The 15,017-nt window shown below is 43.4% G+C and overlaps 8 non-coding genes and 14 pseudogenes across 8 annotated transcripts; all 22 read right to left on the bottom strand.

The window, feature by feature from the left end:
- Positions 1-6,315: 6,315 nt before the first annotated feature.
- On the bottom strand, positions 6,316-6,434 carry LOC136729579 (uncharacterized; annotated as a pseudogene).
- A 221-nt stretch (positions 6,435-6,655) lies between these two features.
- On the bottom strand, positions 6,656-6,774 carry LOC136729336 (5S ribosomal RNA). Its single transcript, XR_010808943.1, has one exon. It is a non-coding gene; the product is annotated as a 5S ribosomal RNA (ribosomal RNA).
- A 216-nt stretch (positions 6,775-6,990) lies between these two features.
- On the bottom strand, positions 6,991-7,109 carry LOC136729176 (uncharacterized; annotated as a pseudogene).
- A 205-nt stretch (positions 7,110-7,314) lies between these two features.
- On the bottom strand, positions 7,315-7,433 carry LOC136729681 (uncharacterized; annotated as a pseudogene).
- A 216-nt stretch (positions 7,434-7,649) lies between these two features.
- Positions 7,650-7,768, bottom strand: LOC136729297 (5S ribosomal RNA). The gene has a single exon (XR_010808907.1). It is a non-coding gene; the product is annotated as a 5S ribosomal RNA (ribosomal RNA).
- Positions 7,769-7,978: 210 nt separating this feature from the next.
- On the bottom strand, positions 7,979-8,097 carry LOC136729714 (5S ribosomal RNA). Its single transcript, XR_010809054.1, has one exon. It is a non-coding gene; the product is annotated as a 5S ribosomal RNA (ribosomal RNA).
- Positions 8,098-8,318: 221 nt separating this feature from the next.
- On the bottom strand, positions 8,319-8,436 carry LOC136729288 (5S ribosomal RNA). Its single transcript, XR_010808899.1, has one exon. It is a non-coding gene; the product is annotated as a 5S ribosomal RNA (ribosomal RNA).
- Positions 8,437-8,655: 219 nt separating this feature from the next.
- On the bottom strand, positions 8,656-8,774 carry LOC136729241 (uncharacterized; annotated as a pseudogene).
- Positions 8,775-8,990: 216 nt separating this feature from the next.
- Positions 8,991-9,109, bottom strand: LOC136729095 (5S ribosomal RNA). Its single transcript, XR_010808844.1, has one exon. It is a non-coding gene; the product is annotated as a 5S ribosomal RNA (ribosomal RNA).
- Positions 9,110-9,328: 219 nt separating this feature from the next.
- Positions 9,329-9,447, bottom strand: LOC136729696 (uncharacterized; annotated as a pseudogene).
- A 216-nt stretch (positions 9,448-9,663) lies between these two features.
- On the bottom strand, positions 9,664-9,782 carry LOC136729475 (5S ribosomal RNA). The gene has a single exon (XR_010809031.1). It is a non-coding gene; the product is annotated as a 5S ribosomal RNA (ribosomal RNA).
- Positions 9,783-10,002: 220 nt separating this feature from the next.
- LOC136729576 (uncharacterized) lies at positions 10,003-10,121 on the bottom strand (annotated as a pseudogene).
- Positions 10,122-10,341: 220 nt separating this feature from the next.
- LOC136729242 (uncharacterized) lies at positions 10,342-10,460 on the bottom strand (annotated as a pseudogene).
- Positions 10,461-10,675: 215 nt separating this feature from the next.
- LOC136729133 (uncharacterized) lies at positions 10,676-10,794 on the bottom strand (annotated as a pseudogene).
- A 214-nt stretch (positions 10,795-11,008) lies between these two features.
- Positions 11,009-11,127, bottom strand: LOC136728932 (uncharacterized; annotated as a pseudogene).
- Positions 11,128-11,337: 210 nt separating this feature from the next.
- On the bottom strand, positions 11,338-11,455 carry LOC136729289 (5S ribosomal RNA). The gene has a single exon (XR_010808900.1). It is a non-coding gene; the product is annotated as a 5S ribosomal RNA (ribosomal RNA).
- A 219-nt stretch (positions 11,456-11,674) lies between these two features.
- Positions 11,675-11,793, bottom strand: LOC136729462 (uncharacterized; annotated as a pseudogene).
- Positions 11,794-12,014: 221 nt separating this feature from the next.
- On the bottom strand, positions 12,015-12,133 carry LOC136729214 (uncharacterized; annotated as a pseudogene).
- Positions 12,134-12,348: 215 nt separating this feature from the next.
- On the bottom strand, positions 12,349-12,467 carry LOC136729559 (uncharacterized; annotated as a pseudogene).
- Positions 12,468-12,687: 220 nt separating this feature from the next.
- On the bottom strand, positions 12,688-12,806 carry LOC136729215 (uncharacterized; annotated as a pseudogene).
- A 215-nt stretch (positions 12,807-13,021) lies between these two features.
- Positions 13,022-13,140, bottom strand: LOC136729499 (uncharacterized; annotated as a pseudogene).
- A 210-nt stretch (positions 13,141-13,350) lies between these two features.
- On the bottom strand, positions 13,351-13,469 carry LOC136729418 (5S ribosomal RNA). Its single transcript, XR_010809016.1, has one exon. It is a non-coding gene; the product is annotated as a 5S ribosomal RNA (ribosomal RNA).
- Positions 13,470-15,017: the final 1,548 nt, after the last annotated feature.

The following is a 15,017-nucleotide window of genomic DNA, read 5'->3' on the forward strand; positions in this document are numbered from 1 at the left end:
CACTGTTGAATTCTGTTACATAACTTTGAGATAAATGCTTAACGTCTTATTTTGTCTTGAAGGGGATAACGTCCTAGTCGACCTCAGTCCCATTCAAGAAAGGGGGTATGTAGCGTTATGTTGGGTGTATTTGGATAAGAGTATTTGGGCTCTGAGCTGAAGCACGGATCTAAAGAAGACCTCTCCCCCCCAAAGTTATCAGATTTCCTTAGCTCATCAGCTTGGAACTGGTTTGCATCAAAGTGACAGTTTTGGGGAGGATGGCACCGAGAAGAGGCCAAATAGTTTGTTATTCTGCTATGAGATGTCTGGAGAAAGGGGCCTGTAGGTGATAAAAACTCTTTGAAGTGGATGAGAGCCGAAATCCCGACATAGAGCTACGAACCCAGGCCAACCGGCATTTCCAAAAGATGGCATGGATTGACATCAGTCATAAATCAAGCCCCCCTCCAATAGGACATTGGGGGCTGAAACCGAAATCCAATCTCAAGAACTCAGGAACCAATCACCTATTGATCTGACAGACTATAAAGGACAAACACGGCCTTTCTTTCTCTCTCTCTCTCACCTGAACCAGTAACTCGCTGCCACAGCTCAACCTGTAGCTCTGTTGCCCGAACCGGAACCAGAAACCAACCAAGTCTTTGCCGGCAACAGAAGAGTTAAACTGGGAGAAGGAGATTGAGCCGTACAAAGAATTCTTTTAAAGGACTTTATTAAATAAAGAACTTTACAGACTGCGCTGCCCGCCTGTGCCCACCTGATCAGTGGAGTTTTACAGCTGGACAAATGACTAAGTCGACTGAATACGAAAGTGTCAGTCATTTAAATAGCTATTTGAGTTTTAAGAAACTTGACCCTTGGAACAAACAGGGCCCTGCTTTCCTCAAAGACTTTGTCTTCAAGTAACTACGGTGGAGACCTGCTTACAAAGAAGATTTTGTGCACAACCTTGGAGCCTTCAAACCAGTGGAAAATCTGTTTGGAAACGACTCTACTTTCGCGAAACCCCAACTTCCAGGTGCATCGACTGAGTGGAAGTTCTTGGACAAAGCCGAACCGGACTGCCTTTGTTCCAAACCACACGGACCTCGTGCCGTGTGCTGTTATCTGAGCCCGAAGGCAGAGAGGCCTCTCTGTGACGAAGTTCAGATAAGTTTAACAGTTTGGAGTTCATGATTCATGACATTTGAGAAATCAATTAGAAATGTTAATCTGTGATTCATAACTCTAGAATGTGTAATATCATTTAGTTTTCTTAAATATAAATGTGTGTTGCATTAAACTGTTTTGTTGATAATTTTAGAAATAAAATCTGTCAACGCCGAGAAATATCTTCTCATTCCTGTTTAACTGTTTAGTCTGAAATTGACACAAGTTAATAGACACCAGATTATAGGTGGCCCTGCCTATCCTTAATCATTGAATAATAATCAGTTAATGGAAATTGTGGTAACAAGTAATGATAGGATCTTTCTCGGCACCTAAACGTAAATGAGACTGATATATATATAACGAGAAGTTACCTGACATAAATACTAACCTGCGTAGTTATTTAATGTCTGACTAATAATACTAACGAGAGACTCACCTTCGTCTTACTAACCGGTATTGTAGTCAATGTGTTTATAACCTTTTTTGTTTAATGATTTGTGTGTTATCATATGCGATCCCATGGTCTTTGATTTGGTCACGGAAGTGATTTGTCTTTGATTTGTTGATCTAGAGTTGAATTTTAATTAGTTTTTCCCTTTTGTATAATTAATGTAGTGCTACATTTAGTCTTTGTTTTTGAATAAATTTGACAATTTATATCTTTGGAATTGGTGTCTGCGTCCAATTATTACAGAAATTGAGTTCTACAAGATTCCAGGATTCGTGATAAGGTGATACTATAAATTCACTTCTTTAATTGAATTTTATAAGTGTACCTTACGCTACACCTTTGACCACCACGTCTTCCTCCTCCCACTGCTTGACCTCTATTGTGACCTGGATCACCTGCCGGCTCCATGTTATCGCTGTGTTGTTGAGGTGGATAGCACTCATTTCTCTCGATACTCGTACCACAATGTGAAATCAATCATCAATAACCAGTTGGCAGTATTGGAAAAGCAATTACAAGGGCCTGCATACATACAGTAATGTCAAATCTGATGTGGAAGAACAATCATCTTCAACCAGGTTGGAGCGTTAGTTGCAATGCCTTTAATACACGCAGCGTGGAGAGGAACAGTGACTCAAGAAGATCCCAAAGTCGCTCTGCCTTCATTTTAACAGTCAGAGCTTTTATACACAAAAATCAAAGAGCTGGTTATAATCAGAAAGTCATTACTATGTTATCTTAAAAGTTAGCTAAGCAGAATTTATATCATTATAGGACAGAGTTCATAGATCAACACATGGATTAGGGAGCAGGCACTTCAATCATACTGTTTGACATTGTCTCCAAGATTCTCATCGTAAATAACAAACAGAAATCAAACTACCTTCTGGCCTGACCTTCTAGCTTGACCTTATCTTTCTTAAGTATACAAGAGAGAAAAACAGGTATTAGAGAAAAAATTTCTAACTTTCCTTCCACACTGCAAACATGGTGTGGAAAAGTGCTACATGATGATGAATGATGATGAAATATTACATCCATAGATAATGTAGTCCAACTGGTTCATGCTCCTCGTTTATTGATGTCAATGGATCTCATAATCCTGAAACTTTCATGATCGAAACATGGAATATTGTTTGTCAGTTTCCATAAAATTATGCATTAAGAGTAATGCAACAGTCACTTATCATTTTGAGCAGCTGTATCAATTGATAGTTAGATCTTTGTAATGAAATGAATAGACAGTGATCTCAGATGTAATGTGTGAATTGCATTTTGAAATGGTAATACTTTGATGTTAAGTTGTGTCATTTTAGTTCAATGAACAAATGATCTGAGGTTGATGTGTATTGTATCCAAGCAATTGTAAAAAAGTGTTAGAGTTTTGAAAAATGTGCATTTTGATCATCGGGTGTGAGTTTAGTGTCTAGAGTTTTGAAAAATGACATCAAGGTTCTGAAATGAGTGCCAAAGTGATTGTAAAAAAGTGTAATATCAGGGGACAGTGGCTATTAGAGATCTGGCCTCTGTATTAATGTAACAGGTCACATTGTATGTGTACACTGATACTTGATAGTATAATATAGTACAAGTAAAAAACATACATAGGTATCATAGAAGTATTTTGCAGAAATGATTATGGATAGTTATCAAAATGGAGAGGAAATGCTAAATCCAGTCTCGCCAGGCTGAGCTTCTATTGCTGCACCTGCTGGCCCCACTATATGGATAGAGCCACACCAAGTACAAGAGTCTCCCCATTGCTATTTATATCTCCCTATCCAGTCTTCTTTGTGTCAGGGTGGGGTGCCTATTCCCCTGCATGCTTTGAAACCTATAGCACCTGGGACGCACACTTGGGATCCGGTTCCTCTGCCCCTCACATACACATGAGGAATCCCAGGTGCTCAATACGTCATACTGTCTCTTTCATCTCATGTGTAAACTATGGACAAATACATGACTAAACGTGTTTAGTTGCTTTTCCCAGAATGCTTTGCGATATGCAAATAACGGGGACTATGATTGGCTCCCTGACATTACCCACACTGCGACTGATGCTACCCATTTCACTACCCAACAAAGACCCATAATATGCGTGTGTCTGTCTGTCTGTCTGTCAAAGTATGTGTGTGTGTGTCTGTGTGTGTCTGTGTCTGTCTGTCTGTGTGTGAAAGTGTGTGTGTGTCTGTCTGTCTGTCTGTCATGTAACTTGCACATCTGTGAGGGCACCACTAATGCAGAAAGAGATGTACACATATTGTTTATTTTCCATATATATGTATGTATGTATGTATGTATGCATGTCCAATTGCTTTGACAATACAAATGAATTGAATTGAGAGGGAGAGAGAGAGAGTAAGAGAGAGAGAGAGAGACAGACAGACAGACAGACAGAGACACACACACACACACACACACACACACACACACACAGAGAGCCAGCCAGCCAGCTCAGCGATGACATGACGAGCCTCTCTCAGCTTACTGCTATGACATCACAGAGCACGTACATTCCGTTTAACAAATCGTTAAACAAAAAAGGTTATAAACACATTGACTACAATACCGGTTAGTAAGACGAAGGTGAGTCTCTCGTTAGTATTATTAGTCAGACATTAAATAACTACGCAGGTTAGTATTTATGTCAGGTAACTTCTTGTTATATATATATCAGTCTCATTTACGTTTAGGTGCCGAGAAAGATCCTATTTGTTACCACAATTTCCCTTAACTGATTATTATTCAATGATTAAGGATAGGCAGGGCCACCAATAATCTAATGTCTATTAACTTGTGTCAATTTCAGACTAAACAGTTAAACAGGAATGAGAAGATATTTCTCGGCGTTGACAGATTTTATTTCTAAAATTATCAACAAAACAGTTTAATGCAACTCACATTTATATTTAAGAAAACTAAATGATATTACACATTCTAGAGTTATGAATCACAGATTAACATTTCTAATTGATTTCTCAAATGTCATGAATCACAAACTCCAAACTGTTAAACTTATGTGAACTTCGTCGCAGAGAGGCCTCTCTGGCTTCGGGCTCAGATAACAGCACACGGCACGAGGTCCGTGTGGTTTGGAACAAAGGCAGTCCGGTTCGGCTTTGTCCAAGAACTTCCACTCAGTCGATGCACCTGGAAGTTGGGGTTTCGCGAATGTAGAGTCTTTTCCAAACAGATTTTCCATTGGTTTGAAGGCTCCAAGGTTGTGCACAAAATCTTCTTTGTAAGCAGGGTTCCACCGTAGTTACTTGAAGACGAAGTCTTTGAGGAAAGCAGGGCCCTGTTTGTTCCAAGGGTCAAGTTTCTTAAGACTCAAATAGCTATTTAAGTGACTGACACTTTCGTATTCAGTCGACTTAGTCAATTGTCCAGCTGTAAAACTCCACTGATCAGGTGGGTCTGTGAAGTTATTTATTTAATAAAGTCCTTTAAAAGAATTCTTCGTACGGCTCAATCTCCTTCTCCCAGTTTAACTCTTCTGTTGCCGGCAAAGACTTGGTTGGTTTCTGATTCCGGTTCTGGCAACAGAGCTACAGGTTGAGCTGTGGCAGCGAGTTTCTGGTTCAGGTGAGAGAAAGAGAGAGAGAAAGACTGTCCGCTGTTCCTTATAGTCTGTCAGATCAGTAGGTGATTGGTCCCTGAGTTCTTGAGATTGGATTTCAGTTTCAGCCCCCAGTGTCCTATTGGAGGGAGGCTTTATTTATGACTGATGTCAATCCATGCCATCTTTTGGAAATGACGGTTGGCCTGGGTTCGTAGCTCTATGTCGGGATTTCGGCTCTCATCCACTTCAAAGAGTTTTTATCACCTACAGGCCCCTTTCTCCAGACATCTCATAGCAGAATTCCAAACTATTTGGCCTCTTCTCGGTGCCATCCTCCCCAAAACTGTCACTTTGATGCAAACCAGTTCCAAGCTGATGAGCTAAGGAAATCTGATAACTTTGTGGGGGGAGAGGTCTTCTTTAGATCAGTGCTTCAGCTCAGAGCCCAAATGCTCTTATCCAAATACACCCAACATAACGCTACATATGTATGTATGTATGTATATATGTGTAGAAGGAAAATTAGAAATTATTTTCTTACACCTGTTTTTCTCTCTTGTATACTTAAGAAAGATACGGTCAAGCTAGAAGGTCAGCCCAGAAGATAGTTTGATTTCTGTTTGTTATTTACGATGAGAACCTTGGAGACATTGTCAAACGGTATGACCTACGTGCCTGTTCCCTAAAACCATGTGTTGACCTATGAACTCTGTTCTATAATGATATATGTTCTGCTAAGTTAGCCTTTAAGATAACATAGTAATGACTTTCTAGCATGTATGGATGTATGTATGTATGTATATATATATATATATATATATGTATGTATGTATGTCCAATTGCTTTGACAATACAAATGAATTGAATTGAGAGGAAGAGAGAGAGAGAGAGAGAGAGAGAGAGAGAGAAGAGAGAGAGAGAGACAGACAGACAGACAGACAGCTCAGCGATGACATCACGAGCCTCTCTCAGCTGACTGCTATGACATCACAGAGCACGTACATTCCGTTGCTTGTCGTCTGTCAACCACTCAGTCACTGCTAGCCAGACTGTCCCTAAGACAAAGTGTACAATACTTCAATTATATCTCCTCCAGACAGATAAAGAGTATTAAGAGCTACGATGAAGTTACCCAGGAGACGTAAAAAGCTTGCATCACCTGGTATTTCCTGGAGGTCACCCATCCAAGTACTAACCAGGCCCTGGCCCGTTTAGTTTCCAAGGTCTGACGAGATCGGGCACGTTCAGGACGGTGTGGCCGCAAGCCGAGATGCCTGGCTGCATGATGTCTCTTAAAGGCTGGCGGGTATTGACGGGATTTCCAGCAAAAAATAAAAAATAAAAAAATAAAAAAATGGAGGGAAAAATAACAGTGCAGGAAAGGGTGTTGAAAGTAGCCGGGAACGTGTACAATTCTTCAATTATATCTCCTCCAGACAGAAAGAGAGTATTAACATCTACGATGATGTTACCCAGGAGACGTATAAAGCTTGCAGCACCTGGTATTTCCAGGAGGTCACCCATGCAAGTACTGACCAGGCCCTGCCCTGTTTAGCTTCCGAGATCTGATGAGATCGGTCGCGTTCAGGACGGCGTGGCCGCAAGCCGAGAGGCCTGGCAGCATGATGTCTCTTAAAGGCGGGCGGGTTTTGACGGACCTTCCAGCAAAAAAAAAAAGAAAAAAGAAAACTGAAGGGAAAAATATCAGTGCAGCAAAGGGTGTTGAAAGTTGCCGGGTACGTGTACATTTCTTCAATTGTATCTTCTCCTGACAGAAAGAGAGTATTAAGAGCTACGATGAAGTTACCCAGGAGACGTAAAAAGCTTGCAGTACCTAGTTTTTCCAGGAGGTCACCAATCCAAATACTGACCAGGTCCTGCCGCGTTTTGCTTCCTAGATCTGACAAGATCGGGCGCGTTCAGGACGGTGTGGCCGCAAGCCAAAAAGCCTGGCTGCATGATGTCTCTTAAAGGCTGGCGGGTATTGACGGAACTTCCAGCAAAAAAAAGAAAAATGGAGGGAAAAATACCAGTGCAGCAAATGGTGTTGAAAGTAGCCGGGTACGTGTACAAATCCTCAATTATAACACCTCCAGACAGAAAGAGAGTATTAAGAGCTACAATGAAGTTACTCAGGAGACTAAAAAGCTTGCAGCACCAGGTATTTCCAGGAGGTCTCCCATCCAAGTACTGACCAGGCCCTGCCCCGTTTAGCTTCCGAGATCTGACAAGATCAGGCACGTTCAGGTCAGTGTGGCTGCAAGCCTAGAGAGCTGGCTGCATGATGTCTCTTAAAGGCTGGAGGGTATTGACGGAACTTCCGGCAAAAAAAAAAAGAAAAAAGAAAAATGGAGGGAAAAATATCAGTGCAGCAAAGGGTGTTGAAAGTAGCCGGGTACGTGTACAATTCTTCAATTATATCTCCTCCAGACTGAAAGAGAGTATTACGAGCTACGATGAAGTTACCCAGGAGACGTATAAAGCTTGCAGCACCTGGTATTTCCAGGAGGTCACCCATCCAAGTACTGACCAGGTCCTGCCCCGTTTAGCTTCCGAGATCTGACGAGATCGGGCGCGTTCAGGATGGTGTGGCCGCAAGCCGAGATGCCTGGCTGCATGATGTCTCTTAAAGGCTGGCGGGTATTGACGGAACTGCCAGCCAAAAAAAAAAAGAAAAATAGAGGGAAATATACCAGTGCAGCAAAGGGTGTTGAAAGTAGCCGGGTACGTGTACAATTCTTCAATTATATCTCCTGGAGACAGAAAGAGAGTATTAAGAGCTACGATGAAGTTACCCAGGAGACGTAAAAAGCTTGCAGCACCTGGTATTTCTAGGAGGTCTCCCATCCAAGTACTGACCAGGCCCTGCCCTGTTTAGCTTCCGAGATCTGACGAGATCGGGCGCATTCAGGACGGTGTGGCCACAAGCCAAGAGGCCTGGCTGCATGATGTCTCTTAAAGGTTGGCGGGTATTGACGGAACTTCCAGCAAAAAAAAAAAAAAAAAAAAATAGAAAAATGGAGGGAAAAACATCAGTGCAGGAAAGGGTGTTGAAAGTAGCCGGGTACGTGTACAATTCTTCAATAATATCTCCTACAGACTGAAAGAGAGTATTAAGAGCTATGATGAAGTTACCCAGGAGACGTAAAAAGCTTGCAGCACCTGGTATTTCCAGGAGGTCACCCATCCAAGTACTGACCAGGCCCTGCCCCGTTAGCTTCCGAGATCTGATGAGATCGGGCGCGTTCAGGACGGTGTGGCCGCAAGCCAAGAGGCCTGGCAGCATGATGTCTCTTAAAGGCTGGCGGGTATTGACGGAACTTCCAGCAAAAAAAAAAAAAAAAAAAAAGAAAAATGGACGGAAAAATATCAGTGCAGCAAAGGCTGTTGAAAGTAGCCGGGTACGTGTACAATACTTCAATTATATCTCCTCCAGACTGAATGAGAGTATTAAGAGCTACGCTGAAGTTACCCAGGAGATGTAAAAAGCTTTCAGCACCTGGTATTTCCAGGAGGTCACCCATCCAATTACTGACCAGGACCTGCCCAGTTTTTCTTCCGAGATCTGACGAGATCTTGCGTCTTCAGGACGGTGTGGCCTCAAGCCAAGAGGCCTGGCTGCATGATGTCTCTTAAAGGCTGGAGGGTATTGATGGAACTTCCTGCAAAAAACAAAAGAAAAAAGAAAAATGGAGGGATAAATATCAGTGCAGCAAAGCGTGTTGAAGGTAGCCGGGTACGTGTACAATTCTTCAATTATATCTCCTCCAGACAGATAGAGAGTATTAAGAGCTACGATAAAGTTACCCAGGAGACGTAAAAAGCTTGCAGCACCTGGTATTTCCAGGAGGTCACCCATCCAAGTACTGACCAGGCCCTGCCCCGTTTAGCTTCCGAGATCTGACGAGATCGAGCGCATTCAGGGCGGTGTGGCCACAAGCCGAAAGGGCTGGCTGCATGATGTCTCTTAAAGGTTGGCGGGTATTGACGGAACTTCCAGCAAAAAAAAAAAAAAAAAAAATAGAAAAATGGAGGGAAAAATATCAGTGCAGGAAAGGGTGTTGAAAGTAGCCGGGTACGTGTACAATTCTTCAATTATATCTCCTGCAGACTGAAAGAGAGTATTAAGAGCTACGATAAAGTTACCCAGGAGACGTAAAAGCTTGCAGCACCTGGTATTTCCAGGTGGTCTCACATTCAAGTACTGACCAGGTCCTGCCCCGTTTAGCTTCCGAGATCTGATGAGATCGGGCGCGTTCAGGACGGTGTGGCCTCAAGCCAAGAGGCCTGGCTGCATGATGTCTCTTAAAGGCTGGAGGGTATTGATGGAACTTCCTGCAAAAAACAAAAGAAAAAAGAAAAATGGAGGGATAAATATCAGTGCAGCAAAGCGTGTTGAAGGTAGCCGGGTACGTGTACAATTCTTCAATTATATCTCCTCCAGACAGATAGAGAGTATTAAGAGCTACGATAAAGTTACCCAGGAGACGTAAAAAGCTTGCAGCACCTGGTATTTCCAGGAGGTCACCCATCCAAGTACTGACCAGGCCCTGCCCCGTTTAGCTTCCGAGATCTGACGAGATCGGGCGCATTCAGGGCGGTGTGGCCACAAGCCGAAAGGGCTGGCTGCATGATGTCTCTTAAAGGTTGGCGGGTATTGACGGAACTTCCAGCAAAAAAAAAAAAAAAAAAAAATAGAAAAATGGAGGGAAAAATATCAGTGCAGGAAAGGGTGTTGAAAGTAGCCGGGTACGTGTACAATTCTTCAATTATATCTCCTGCAGACTGAAAGAGAGTATTAAGAGCTACGATAAAGTTACCCAGGAGACGTAAAAGCTTGCAGCACCTGGTATTTCCAGGTGGTCTCACATTCAAGTACTGACCAGGTCCTGCCCCGTTTAGCTTCCGAGATCTGATGAGATCGGGCGCGTTCAGGACGGTGTGGCAGCAAGCCAAGAGGCCTGGCTGCATGATGTCTCTTAAAGGCTGGCGGGTATTGACGGAACTTCCAGCAAAAAAAAAAAAAAAAAAAAATGGAAAATGGAGGGAAAAATATCAGTGCAGCAAAGGCTGTTGAAAGTAGCCGGGTACGTGTACAATACTTCAATTATATCTCCTCCAGACTGAATGAGAGTATTAAGAGCTACGCTGAAGTTACCCAGGAGATGTAAAAAGCTTTCAGCACCTGGTATTTCCAGGAGGTCACCCATCCAATTACTGACCAGGACCTGCCCAGTTTTTCTTCCGAGATCTGACGAGATCTTGCGTCTTCAGGACGGTGTGGCCTCAAGCCAAGAGGCCTGGCTGCATGATGTCTCTTAAAGGCTGGAGGGTATTGATGGAACTTCCTGCAAAAAACAAAAGAAAAAAGAAAAATGGAGGGATAAATATCAGTGCAGCAAAGCGTGTTGAAGGTAGCCGGGTACGTGTACAATTCTTCAATTATATCTCCTCCAGACAGATAGAGAGTATTAAGAGCTACGATAAAGTTACCCAGGAGACGTAAAAGCTTGCAGCACTAGGTATTTCCAGGAGGTCTCACATTCAAGAAATGACCAGGTCCTGCCCCGTTTAGCTTCCGAGATCTGACGAGATCGGGCGCGTTCAGGACGGTGTGGCCACAAGCCGAAAGGCCTGGCTGCATGATGTCTCTTAAAGGTTGGCGGGTATTGACGGAACTTCCAGCAAAAAAAAAAAAAAAAAGAAAAATGGATGGAAAAATATCAGTGCAGCAAAGGGTGTTGACAGTAGCTGGATACGTGTACAATACTTAAATTATATCTCCTCCAGACAGAGAGAGAGTATTAAGAGCTACGATAAAGTTACCCAGGAGACGTAAAAGCTTGCAGCACTAGGTATTTCCAGGAGGTCTCACATTCATGTACTGATCAGGTCCTGCCCCGTTTAGCTTCCGAGATCTGACGAGATCGGGCGCGTTCAGGATGGTGTGGCCGCAAGCCAAGATGCCCGGCTGCATGATGTCTCTTAAAGGCTGGCGGGTATTGACGGAACTGCCAGCAAAAAAAAAAAAGAAAAATAGAGGGAAATATACCAGTGCAGTAAAGGGTGTTGAAAGTAGCCGGGTACGTGTACAATTCTTCAATTATATCTCCTGGAGACAGAAAGAGAGTATTAAGAGCTATGATGAAGTTACCCAGGAGACGTAAAAAGCTTGCAGCACCTGGTATTTCCAGGAGGTCACCCATCCAAGTACTGACCAGGCCCTGCCCCGTTAGCTTCCGAGATCTGATGAGATCGGGCGCGTTCAGGACGGTGTGGCCGCAAGCCAAGAGGCCTGGCAGCATGATGTCTCTTAAAGGCTGGCGGGTATTGACGGAACTTCCAGCAAAAAAAAAAAAAAAAAAAAAGAAAAATGGACGGAAAAATATCAGTGCAGCAAAGGCTGTTGAAAGTAGCCGGGTACGTGTACAATTCTTCAATTATATCTCCTCCAGACAGATAGAGAGTATTAAGAGCTACGATGAAGTTTCCCAGGAGACGTAAAAAGCTTGCAGCACCAGGTATTTCCAGGAGGTCTCCCATCCAAGTACTGATGAGGCCCTGCCCCGTTTAGCTTCCGAGATCTAACGAGATCGGGCGTGTTCAGGACGGTGTGGCCGCAAGCCAAGAGGCCGGGCTGCATGATGTCTCTTAAAGGCTGGCGGGTATTGACGGAACTTCCAGCAAAAAATAAAAAATAAATAAATAGAAAAATGGAGGGAAAAATATCAGTGTAGGACAGGGTGTTGAAAGTAGCCGTGTACATGTACAATTCTTCAATTATATCTCCTCCAGACTGAATGAGAGTATTAAGAGCTACGCTGAAGTTACCCAGGAGATGTAAAAAGCCTTCAGCACCTGGTATTTCCAGGAGGTCACCCATCCAATTACTGACCAGGCCCTGCCCAGTTTTTCTTCCGAGATCTGACGAGATCTTGCGTCTTCAGGACGGTGTGGCCTCAAGCCAAGAGGCCTGGCTGCATGATGTCTCTTAAAGGCTGGAGGGTATTGATGGAACTTCCAGCAAAAAACAAAAGAAAAAAGAAAAATGGAGGGAAAAATATCAGTGCAGCATAGCGTGTTGAAGGTAGCCGGGTACGTGTACAATTCTTCAATTATATCTCCTCCAGACAGATAGAGAGTATTAAGAGCTACGATAAAGTTACCCAGGAGACGTAAAAGCTTGCAGCACCAGGTATTTCCAGGAGGTCTCACATTCAAGTACTGACCAGGTCCTGCCCCGTTTAGCTTCCGAGATCTAACGAGATCGGGCGTGTTCAGGACGGTGTGGCCGCAAGCCAAGAGGCCGGGCTGCATGATGTCTCTTAAAGGCTGGCGGGTATTGACGGAACTTCCAGCAAAAATAAAAAATAAATAAATAGAAAAATGGAGGGAAAAATATCAGTGTAGGACAGGGTGTTGAAAGTAGCCGTGTACATGTACAATTCTTCAATTATATCTCCTCCAGACTGAATGAGAGTATTAAGAGCTACGCTGAAGTTACCCAGGAGATGTAAAAAGCCTTCAGCACCTGGTATTTCCAGGAGGTCACCCATCCAATTACTGACCAGGCCCTGCCCAGTTTTTCTTCCGAGATCTGACGAGATCTTGCGTCTTCAGGACGGTGTGGCCTCAAGCCAAGAGGCCTGGCTGCATGATGTCTCTTAAAGGCTGGAGGGTATTGATGGAACTTCCAGCAAAAAACAAAAGAAAAAAGAAAAATGGAGGGAAAAATATCAGTGCAGCATAGCGTGTTGAAGGTAGCCGGGTACGTGTACAATTCTTCAATTATATCTCCTCCAGACAGATAGAGAGTATTAAGAGCTACGATAAAGTTACCCAGGAGACGTAAAAGCTTGCAGCACCAGGTATTTCCAGGAGGTCTCACATTCAAGTACTGACCAGGTCCTGCCCCGTTTAGCTTCCGAGATCTGACGAGATCGGGCGCGTTCAGGACGGTGTGGCCGCAAGCCGAGATGTCTGGCTGCATGATGTCTCTTAAAGGCTGGCGGGTATTGACGGAACTGCCAGCAAAAAAAAAAAAGAAAAATAGAGGGAAATATACCAGTGCAGCAAAGGCTGATGAAAGTAGCCGGGTACGTGTACAATTTCTCAATTATAACACCTCCAGACAGATAGAGAGTATTAAGAGCTACGATGAAGTTTCCCAGGAGACGTAAAAAGCTTGCAGCACCAGGTATTTCCTGGAGGTCTCCCATCCAAGTACTGACCAGGCCCTGCCCCGTTTAGTTTCCGAGATCTGACGAGATCGGGCGCGTTCAGGACGGTGTGGCCACAAGCCAAGAGGCCTGGCTGCATGATGTCTCTTAAAGACTGACGGGTATTGACGGAACTTCCAGCAAAAAAAAAATGGATAAAGAAAAATGGAGGGAAAAATATCAGTGCAGCAATGGGTGTTGAAAGTAGCCGGGTATGTGTACAATACTTCAATTATATCTCCTCCAGACAGAAAGAGAGTATTAAGAGCTACGATGAACTCACCTAAAGGATTATTAGGAACACCATTCTAATACTGTGTTTGACCCCCTTTCGCCTTCAGAACTGCTTTAATTCTACGTGGCATTGCTTCAACAAGGTGCTGAAAGCATTCTTTAGAAATGTTGGCCCATATTGATAGGATAGCATCTTGCAGTTGATGGAGATTTGTGGGATGCACATCCAGGGCACGAAGCTCCCGTTCCACCACATCCCAAAGATGCTCTATTGGGTTGAGATCTGGTGACTGTGGGGGCCAGTTTAGTACAGTGAACTCATTGTCATGTTCAAGAAACCAATTTGAAATGATTCGACCTTTGTGACATGGTGCATTATCCTGCTGGAAGTAGCCATCAGAGGATGGGTACATGGTGGTCAAAAAGGGATGGACATGGTCAGAAACAATGCTCAGGTAGGCCGTAGCATTTAAACGATGCCCAATTGGCACTAAGGGGCCTAAAGTGTGCCAAGAAGACATCCCCCACACCATTACACCACCACCACCAGCCTGCACAGTGGTAACAAGACATGATGGATCCATGTTCTCATTCTGTTTACGCCAAATTCTGACTCTACCATCTGAATGTCTCACCTCCTTTTCCTATTTGTAGTGGAGATGAGTGGTACCCGGTGGGGTCTTCTGCTGTTGTAGCCCATCCGCCTCAAGGTTGTACGTGTTGTGGCTTCACAAATGCTTTGCTGCATACCTTGTTTGTAACGAGTGGTTATTTCAGTCAAAGTTGCTCTTCTATCAGCTTGAATCAGTCGGCCCATTCTCCTCTGACCTCTAGCATCAACAAGGCATTTTCGCCCACAGGACTGCCGCATACTGGATGTTTTTCCCTTTTCACACCATTCTTTGTAAACCCTAGAAATGGTTGTGCGTGAAAATCCCAGTAACTGAGCAGATTGTGAAATACTCAGACCGGCCCGTCTGGCACCAACAACCATGCCACGCTCAAAATTGCTTAAATCACCTTTTATTCCCATTCAGACATTCAGTTTGGAGTTCAGGAGATTGTCTTGACCAGGACCACACCCCTAAATGCATTGAAGCAACTGCCATGTGATTGGTTGATTAGATAATTGCATTAATGAGAAATTGAACAGGTGTTCCTAATAATCCTTTAGGTGAGTGTATATGTATGTATGTGTATGTATGTCCAATTGCTTTGACAATACAAATGAAATGAATTGAGAGAGAGAGAGAGAGAGAGAGAGAGAGAGGAATATGAGCTCCTTAAAAACATTTGTTTTTATACATAAGCGGATTTAATTTGTGATTTACAAATGAATATATAGCACTATAAACATACACAGAAGACATGGAATAGAAATTCAGAAGAAAAAGTA

The sequence above is a fragment of the Amia ocellicauda genome, unplaced genomic scaffold (assembly GCF_036373705.1).
Source record: "Amia ocellicauda isolate fAmiCal2 unplaced genomic scaffold, fAmiCal2.hap1 HAP1_SCAFFOLD_30, whole genome shotgun sequence".
Taxonomy (NCBI): domain Eukaryota; kingdom Metazoa; phylum Chordata; class Actinopteri; order Amiiformes; family Amiidae; genus Amia; species Amia ocellicauda.